Genomic DNA, 8,049 nt, shown 5'->3' on the forward strand with positions numbered 1-8,049 from the left:
ATGTACTTTGGTAAATTGTTCACGTTTATACCTCGTTCTACTTTTCGTCCAAAAATATTTCCACCGTTAACAAAGTAGATAAAATACCCCCAATCCTAACGGATTTCCAACGTGGCAATGGGACCCTCACTTTAATTGCCAACTGGGCAATTTTCAACCCAAATTTTAAAGGTCCGTGCCCATTTCTTTGATCCAACTATTCAAACCCGTTAGCCTGCCACATGTCTGATCACATGACTATTTTAACCCACCTTTTTAAACCAACCCCCCTCCTTTCCAGTTTACCTCATCTTCTCTTTCCTCTTCATTAATGGCTAGTTGGCTACCTCTCCTCTTTCATAGAACCAAGAACATATTTTTAAGGATAGAGAAGGAAAGTTGGGCCAAAATTTCCAACGCTTTCTTTTACTAAGACCGGACATTACAACATCAATTAACAAATATTATATTAAGTAAATATAACGATCTGGCCGGTCGTTTTGAGAGTTAGAGCCCCGATTCCCTAATAATTATTTTTCCCACGTTTGTTTCCGCTATTGGAACTTGTCGGAGTGATTGGTTATGGAATTCGGAGAGTTTTGGGACACTTAGTCTCTAGTTGTGAGTTTAAGCCTTAAAGTTTGGACCGTAGTCGGAACTGTGTGAAGACGGATCCGGAATGGAAGTCTGTTACACCCCATATTTTTATACATGAAAGTACGCCATGAGTAAATTAATATAAGCTCGAAAATGAGATTATTTTTTAGGTCATAAGTATTACGTTATTTCAAACAAGTGATAAGTAAATTCGTGAAGGTTAGAGGGTAAACGAATCAAAAAAAATGAATTTCGTTGAATTTTGACATTTTGGGATAAAATACGGTCCGAGCTATAATACCCGATATTTATGGACTAGTGTCATAAAAGATACCACATGATCATAATAGTAAGGTGTATAAGGTGTGTTAAAAGTGAGTAGTATTTTAAATAATTTGAGATGATTCTTAATTATGTGAATAATTAGTTAATAGGGGAATTAACTAGTTAATTATTAATTAGTGATTGATTAGACCAAGCCAAAAATGTGGCAGCCCCCATTCCAAGAGTTGTGACTCCTATATTAGGAATGAAAGGTGTCACACTTGAAGAACTTAAGTGACACTAAGCTAGACATGTGGGGTCCACCTAATAATTAAGGATAACTTTCAAAATTCAACATTATCTTCAAATCTCTTAAGAAAAGAACACAGTAACGTTCTTTCTAAGAGAGCTTAACCAAGCTTTTCATTTTCATGTAACATTATTCCTAAACTCTTAAGAAGAGTTTCAACAAGCTTTCCGTTACATAACATTGATTCTAAATCTCTTGAGAAAGAGTTTCGACAAAGATGATTTTGCAATAGCAACGTTATTACTTTGAGCATTTCATACGGATTGTTCCCTATTTCGATCTCGCCGTTACATATTTCATCGCAATTAATGTGTGTTAGAGGGATTGTCAAGAGAATCGACTCAGGTATGTTAAGGCTATCCCTTCTTTCTTTTTGGCTCAATACAATACAAACGAAACCAGCAAATGCACAATTTTCATAAATGACTCTATTCATAGAAATATTAGGGGTGTCTATATTCTTAATTCTCCATGTGAATTATTATTATATCTTTTGTTCATGGGTCACAGAAAAATATGTATTTGATAAAATTTATACAACATGCATATTATTTTTATGACATTCCGAGAAAATCTTGTTAACGTATTTCTTAAGGCATATTATTTTTATGACATTTCGAAAAAATATTATTAACGTATTTCTTATGCATTTCATGCATTTATACATATACATTGACCCATGACCAGATGGCGTTATATACGCGTATATATGTATATTATATGTATATGCGATATAGGAAAAGGTTATGGCGTTATATACGCACCACCACCTGATCAGCTGGTATACGTTGATAATTTTCCCACAGTGGCCGAAATGATATGATGGGATGCCCTAAGAGGCTTGATGATGTTATGAACGCATATACTAATGCATGGAATGACATTTATACGCATATGCATGACATTATAAAAATGAAATGATTCACAGAACTATGCAGATGTACATGTCGAGTCTTTTACTCCATGTTTCTCTCATGTCTATTATTTACTAATTTTTATTCCTTACATACTCGGTACATTATTTGTACAGACGTCCCTTTTGCCTGGGGACGCTACATTTCATGCCCGCAGGTCTCGATAAATAGGTCGAGAGTCCTCCAAGTAGGCGATCAGCTCAGCGGAAGATGTTGGTACACTCTATTTGTTCCGGAGTTGCTTGTGTAGTCAGTATGACTAGGACATGTACTGATTAGTATGGCGGGGCCGTGTCCTGACCTTTATGACATTTATGTACTCTTAAAGGCTTGTAGACATATGTCGTGTACATGAAATATTGTACGGTCTTGTCGGCCTATGTTTTGAGTTTATAAATGATGATGTTGGCCTATTAGGCTCGTATGTCACGTGTATATAATAATGTAATAAGAAAGATACGTTACGTTGGTACTTGGTTGAGTAAGGTACTGGGTGCCCGTCGCGGCCCATCGGTTTGGGTCTTGACATAAGTGGTATCAGAGCAGTTCTGTCCTAGGGAGTCTACGAGACGTGTCTAGTAGAGTCTTGTTTATGGGTGTGTCGTGTACCACACTTATAAGCAGGAGGCTACAGGGCATTTAGGACTGTCACTCTTTCTTCTCAGTCTAGATCGTGTGGTAGAGCTCAGTTGTAAGAACTCAATTTCCTAAACTCTATCTTATTCATAATACGACGATGCCCACATCCAGAAAGACGATTGGTAAAGGATTGTGTGTGGCTATGGAAGAGTTGAGCTAGAGGAACTCGATTCTGCATGATGCTTATGATGAGTCAATATGAGGTATTAAGCGGATCATGTGTGTACTAAAAGGTGTACGCTTCTTGATAAGAAGCCCTAAGGCATGAATATTTATCCACCCATCTCAGTCATGCCCTATGAGAGCAAATGGATATGGTTTAAGAGGAGGACAGGATATCAGGATCCAGCTGGGGTTAGAGTAACCCAAAATGATGGATGAATTGTTTAAGTTAGTTGACATTTCCGAAGGATATTACAAAGGTGCTAATAGACCTCCTTATGAAACACCCAGATGGTGCACTCTAGAACATTACAATTAGATGTGAATACTAGCATGATCAAGAAAATTCAGAAGATAGGCACTGAAAGTCTGGAAGGGATAAATAAAACCTTAGTGTGGTTCTCGTCCCTAGTAGAGCGAAAATATTAAGCAAACCGAAGAGACAATGAAGGAAGCAAGGGGAGCTAAAAGCAAAAGAATGTCTTGTTGAAGTTTTCAAAAGAAAGGGATACGCAGATATATTAGCAGGGGAAATAAGAAGAGAGACAAGGAAACATTATGAGTAAGATGTGATACATGGATGGAAATGGTAGATCAAAAAGATAGTATTACAGAGTCTATAGTCAACTGAAGAAAAATATGAGAGGTGACAGGCCTTGAGGCCACAAAAGAATATAGGTCATAAAGTCACATCTTCATTTCGAGAAATAAGTTCGCAACTCTAACGCGATTACCAAAAGGAAAGGTTAGACCCCCAGAGTAATAGAAACCAGTATGGATTGGTGAACAAGATAACCTAAACATAAATTAGGGATGGGGTGATTTGATAGTAGTCGGCATCATGACAATATCAGATTTCATTCCAGCAATAATAGAATGGACAACCGAAGAAGATTGATGACAAATTCAGAGAATGGTCATTCAGGCAAACGCTTCCCTAAAGTAAGCAATGTGAGTAAAGTTAAGCTTAAAGAACTGTGTGTGCCAGCTGCACTAGGTGTCACCCTCGTAAGTAAGGAATTTTGTTATCCTTGGTACAAAAGGGTTACCGCAAGGCGAGTAAAGGCCATCGATGATGTGAAAAGATGCCAAAGATGAAGAGGTAAAATATCTATAGGTAGATCGTCGTAGTGCTAGATCTTAGCACTCCCCAAAAGAGGGGAATATGGAGTGATATGGCATTAAGTTAGAATTAAGCGGTTCTAGTAATTATGGAATGGTAAAGGAAGAATGCGATAAAAAAATGAATGAAAAAGGGATGAGATTGCACTTGTTCAAAGCCTACAGATATGCTACGATTACAGAACCTTAGGCAAACACGACGTCAAGGAAAGGAAGTAAGGGTTCCTGCCCTAAATTTTATTGATAAATAAGGAGCCAGTACGAGACGTAAGTTAAGACAAAGGAAATAACCCAAGAAATATTATACGGAATATTGATATGAGAGTGGGCCAACGATTAGTTAATGGTTGATTCAGGAAGAGCCTAGTTATGGCTAGATAAGAGGATACAGACAAATCAATAAATCATGCAAGATAAACGGGGTGAACCCCACTCTATCAGCAAGTGGCACCTATCGTGGCTAATGAACTGGAAGAAAATATATATATATATATGGAAGAAAAATATATATATATATATCAAAATCAAAAGGTGATATTCAAGATCATATAGGTTGTATGGAATTCCAATATGTGTGGGCACTAAAATAAGCCAAGTATTCATGCAACGAGTGGCAGAACGACCAGGAGAAGCATTTGCTTGCATTTAAAGAAAGATGAGAAGGAACAAAAGGAATTATTCGATCAATAATCCAGAGAATAGTTCATATTTCAGATAGAAGGCTAGAAGCGCTGGGATTCAGTATTTAGGATTGATAGCGACGGCATCAGTTACATATTTTCAACCCCATGGTTTCTAGGTACTGAGAGGTCTAGTTAAGAAAGTAAAGAAGAGTAAAGACGATGTGATGTCTCGCTTGGCGTTCCAGAATAACACAAAGAAATCTATGGTGCAAGCAAGTTGAAGGAATGTTGCGAGTAATATAACTAGATATGTGTAGGTCACAAGCAAAAGTATGGTAAAGCGGCAAGGTATTAGGAACACAGGAGTAAGGATAAGAAAAGGCAAATGAGAAGGTGACAAAAATGGATAAGTCCTCGGGATTAAGCCCATGAAAACAAGAGAGCTGCTAGTTTCTATAAATTATGCAAAGCTCAATATAGCCTAAATGAGCTCAAACCTGTCTAAGACTAATGGCATATAGAAGAGATGTAATGCTGTCCTGATAGTCCAATGAGGGTGTAATTGGGATAGATAAAGGATGACGTTTGGGCCTTGAATTGAGTAATGATTTGAAGAGGATTTCATGAATTGTACGTGATTAAAATACCCACATAAGTGAATCACATTGGGATGCTATGACATACGGTTATTAAAGTACAGTATCGCCGCTAAGTGGATTAGGAAAATCACTTCAAATATTCCTCGATGCACGTAAGCCGTAGTGGCAAGGTATTACGTAAAAAGTTTCAAGTTATCAGTGGTATATTGTAGATCAATATTGAGGTGAATCAACAATGTATGGACAAAAGTCACAAAGTATGAGATGAGATTAGGCCGTCATTCTTAAGATGAACAGTAATGAGGAAGCATTAAAGGACTTAGATTTATACATATGGGATAAGCAACGAAAGTAACCTGGAGTTCGGTAGCAGACCTCAGTAACGATAAATCGAAGTAAGAGTTATGGTATACTATGACCTACCTAGATGCAGTAAAGTCATACGAATGGATAATCGGGTCTATGAAATAAGATATAACAATATTCGTAAGTTCGACAAAGTACCGAGCAAAGAACTTCAGTATACTTATAGATGCCCAGAGGGACATCTTATTAAGCTCTGTATATGTTTACAAAGTGAGGCCTAGAGATTGGCTAAAAGCTGGAGGGAAAACGAGAGAAGAGTCGCATAGGCGCACTCACAAGGTCAGAGTCATACATACTGCATGATAAAAGGTAGCAACAGTTACGAGATTGGAAGGATTCTGACTACAAGTCGTGGTGTGAGAAGGAGGCCTAAGGGGGGAATGCCCTGGCCTTTGGATTTATTCACAGAACAGTTGCCTAGATGGAAAGGAGAGTAATAAGTATTCGGGAGACATAGGCTATGAAAATGATAAGTGCACCAGTCAACATTCGAGGATGAATGTTCCAAAGGGGGCAATGATGTTACACCCAATATTTTCGTACATGAAAGTACGCCATGAGTAAATTGATATAAGCTCGAAAATGAGATTATTTTTTAGGTTATAAGTATTATGTTATTTTAAATAAGTGATAAGTAAATTCGTGAAGGTTGGAGGGTAAATGAATCAAAGAAAATGAGTTTTGTCGAAGTTTGACATTTTGAAATAAAATACAGTCCGAGCTATATATCTAGTATTTATGGACTAGTGCCATAAAAGATACCACGTGACCATAATAGTAAGGTGTATAAGGTGTGTTAAAAGTGAGTAGTATTTTAAATAATTTGAGATGATTCTTAATTATGTAAATAATTAGTTAATTATTGGTTAATGGGGGAATTAACTAGTTAATTATTAATTAGTGGTTGATTAACTAAAGTCTTTGGATAAAGACCAAGCCAAAAACGTGACAGCCCCATTCTAAGAGTTGTGACTCCTATATTACGAATGAAAGGTGTCACACTTGAAGAACTTAAGTGACACTAAGCTAGACATGTGGGGTTCACCTAATAATTAAGGATAACTTTTCAAATTCAACATTATCTTCAAATATCTTAAGAAAAGAACACAGTAACGTTCTTTCTAAGAGAGATCAACCAAGCTTTCCATTTTCATCTAACATTATTCCTAAGCTCTTAAGAAGAGCTTCAGCAAGCTTTCCGTTACACAACATTGATTCTAAATCTCTTGAGAAAGGGTTTTGACAAAGCTGATTTTGCAATAGCAACGTTATTGCTTTGAGCTTTTCATACGGATTGTTCCCTATTTCGATATCGCTGTTACGTGTTTCATCGCAATTAATGTGTGTTAGAGGGATTGTCAAGAGAATCGACTCAGGTATGTTAAGGCTATCCCTTCTTTCTTTTTGGCATGATCAATACAATACAAACAAAACGAGCAAATGCACAATTTCCATAAATGACTTTATTCATAGAAATATTAGGGGTGTCTATATTCTTGATTCCCCATGTGAATTATTATTATATCTTTTGTTCATGGGTCTCAGAAAAATACATATTTGATAAAAATTATCCGCCATGCATATTATTTTTATGACATTCCGAGAAAATCTTGTTAACGTATTTCTTAAGGCATATTAGTTTTATGACATTCCGACAAAATATTATTAACGTATTTCTTATGCATTTCATGCATTTATACATATACATTGACCCATGACCAGATAGCGTTATATACGCTTATATATGTATATTTTATGTATATGGGATATGACAAAAGGTTATGGCGTTATATACGCACCACCACCTGATCAGCTGGTATACGTTGATGATTTGCCCACAGTGGCTGAAATGATATGATGGGATGCCCTCAGAGGCTTGATGATGTTATGAACGCATATACCAATGCATGGTATGGCATTTATACGCATATGCATGACATTATAAAAATGAAATGATTCACAGAGCTATGCAGACGTACATGTCGAGTCTTTTACTCCATGTATCTCTCATGTCTATTATTTACTGATTTTCATTCCTTACATACTCGGTACATTATTTGTACTGACGTCCCTTTTGCCTGGGGACGCTGCGTTTCATGCCCGCAGGTCTCGATAGACAGGTCAAGAGTCCTCCCTTTGGTACACTCCATTTGTTCCAGAGTTGCTTGTGTGGTCAGTATGACTAGGACATGTACTGATTAGTATGGCGGGGCCCTCTCCCTACCTTTATGACATTTATGTACTCTTAGAGGCTTGTAGACATATGTCGTGTATGTGAAAGATTGTACAACCTTGTCGGCCTATGTTTTGAGTTTATAAATGATGATGTTGGCCTATTAGGCTGTCATGACCCCAAATTATCCCTCTGTAAGGTGTCGTGATGGCACCTAGTCCTTACGACTAGGTAAGCCTAATATTGCGAAAAATATAAAGAAACACAACATATTATAAATAGCCAGGACTAGTACCACTCG

Source organism: Nicotiana tomentosiformis, chromosome 1 (assembly GCF_000390325.3).
Source record: "Nicotiana tomentosiformis chromosome 1, ASM39032v3, whole genome shotgun sequence".
Lineage (NCBI taxonomy): Eukaryota > Viridiplantae > Streptophyta > Magnoliopsida > Solanales > Solanaceae > Nicotiana > Nicotiana tomentosiformis.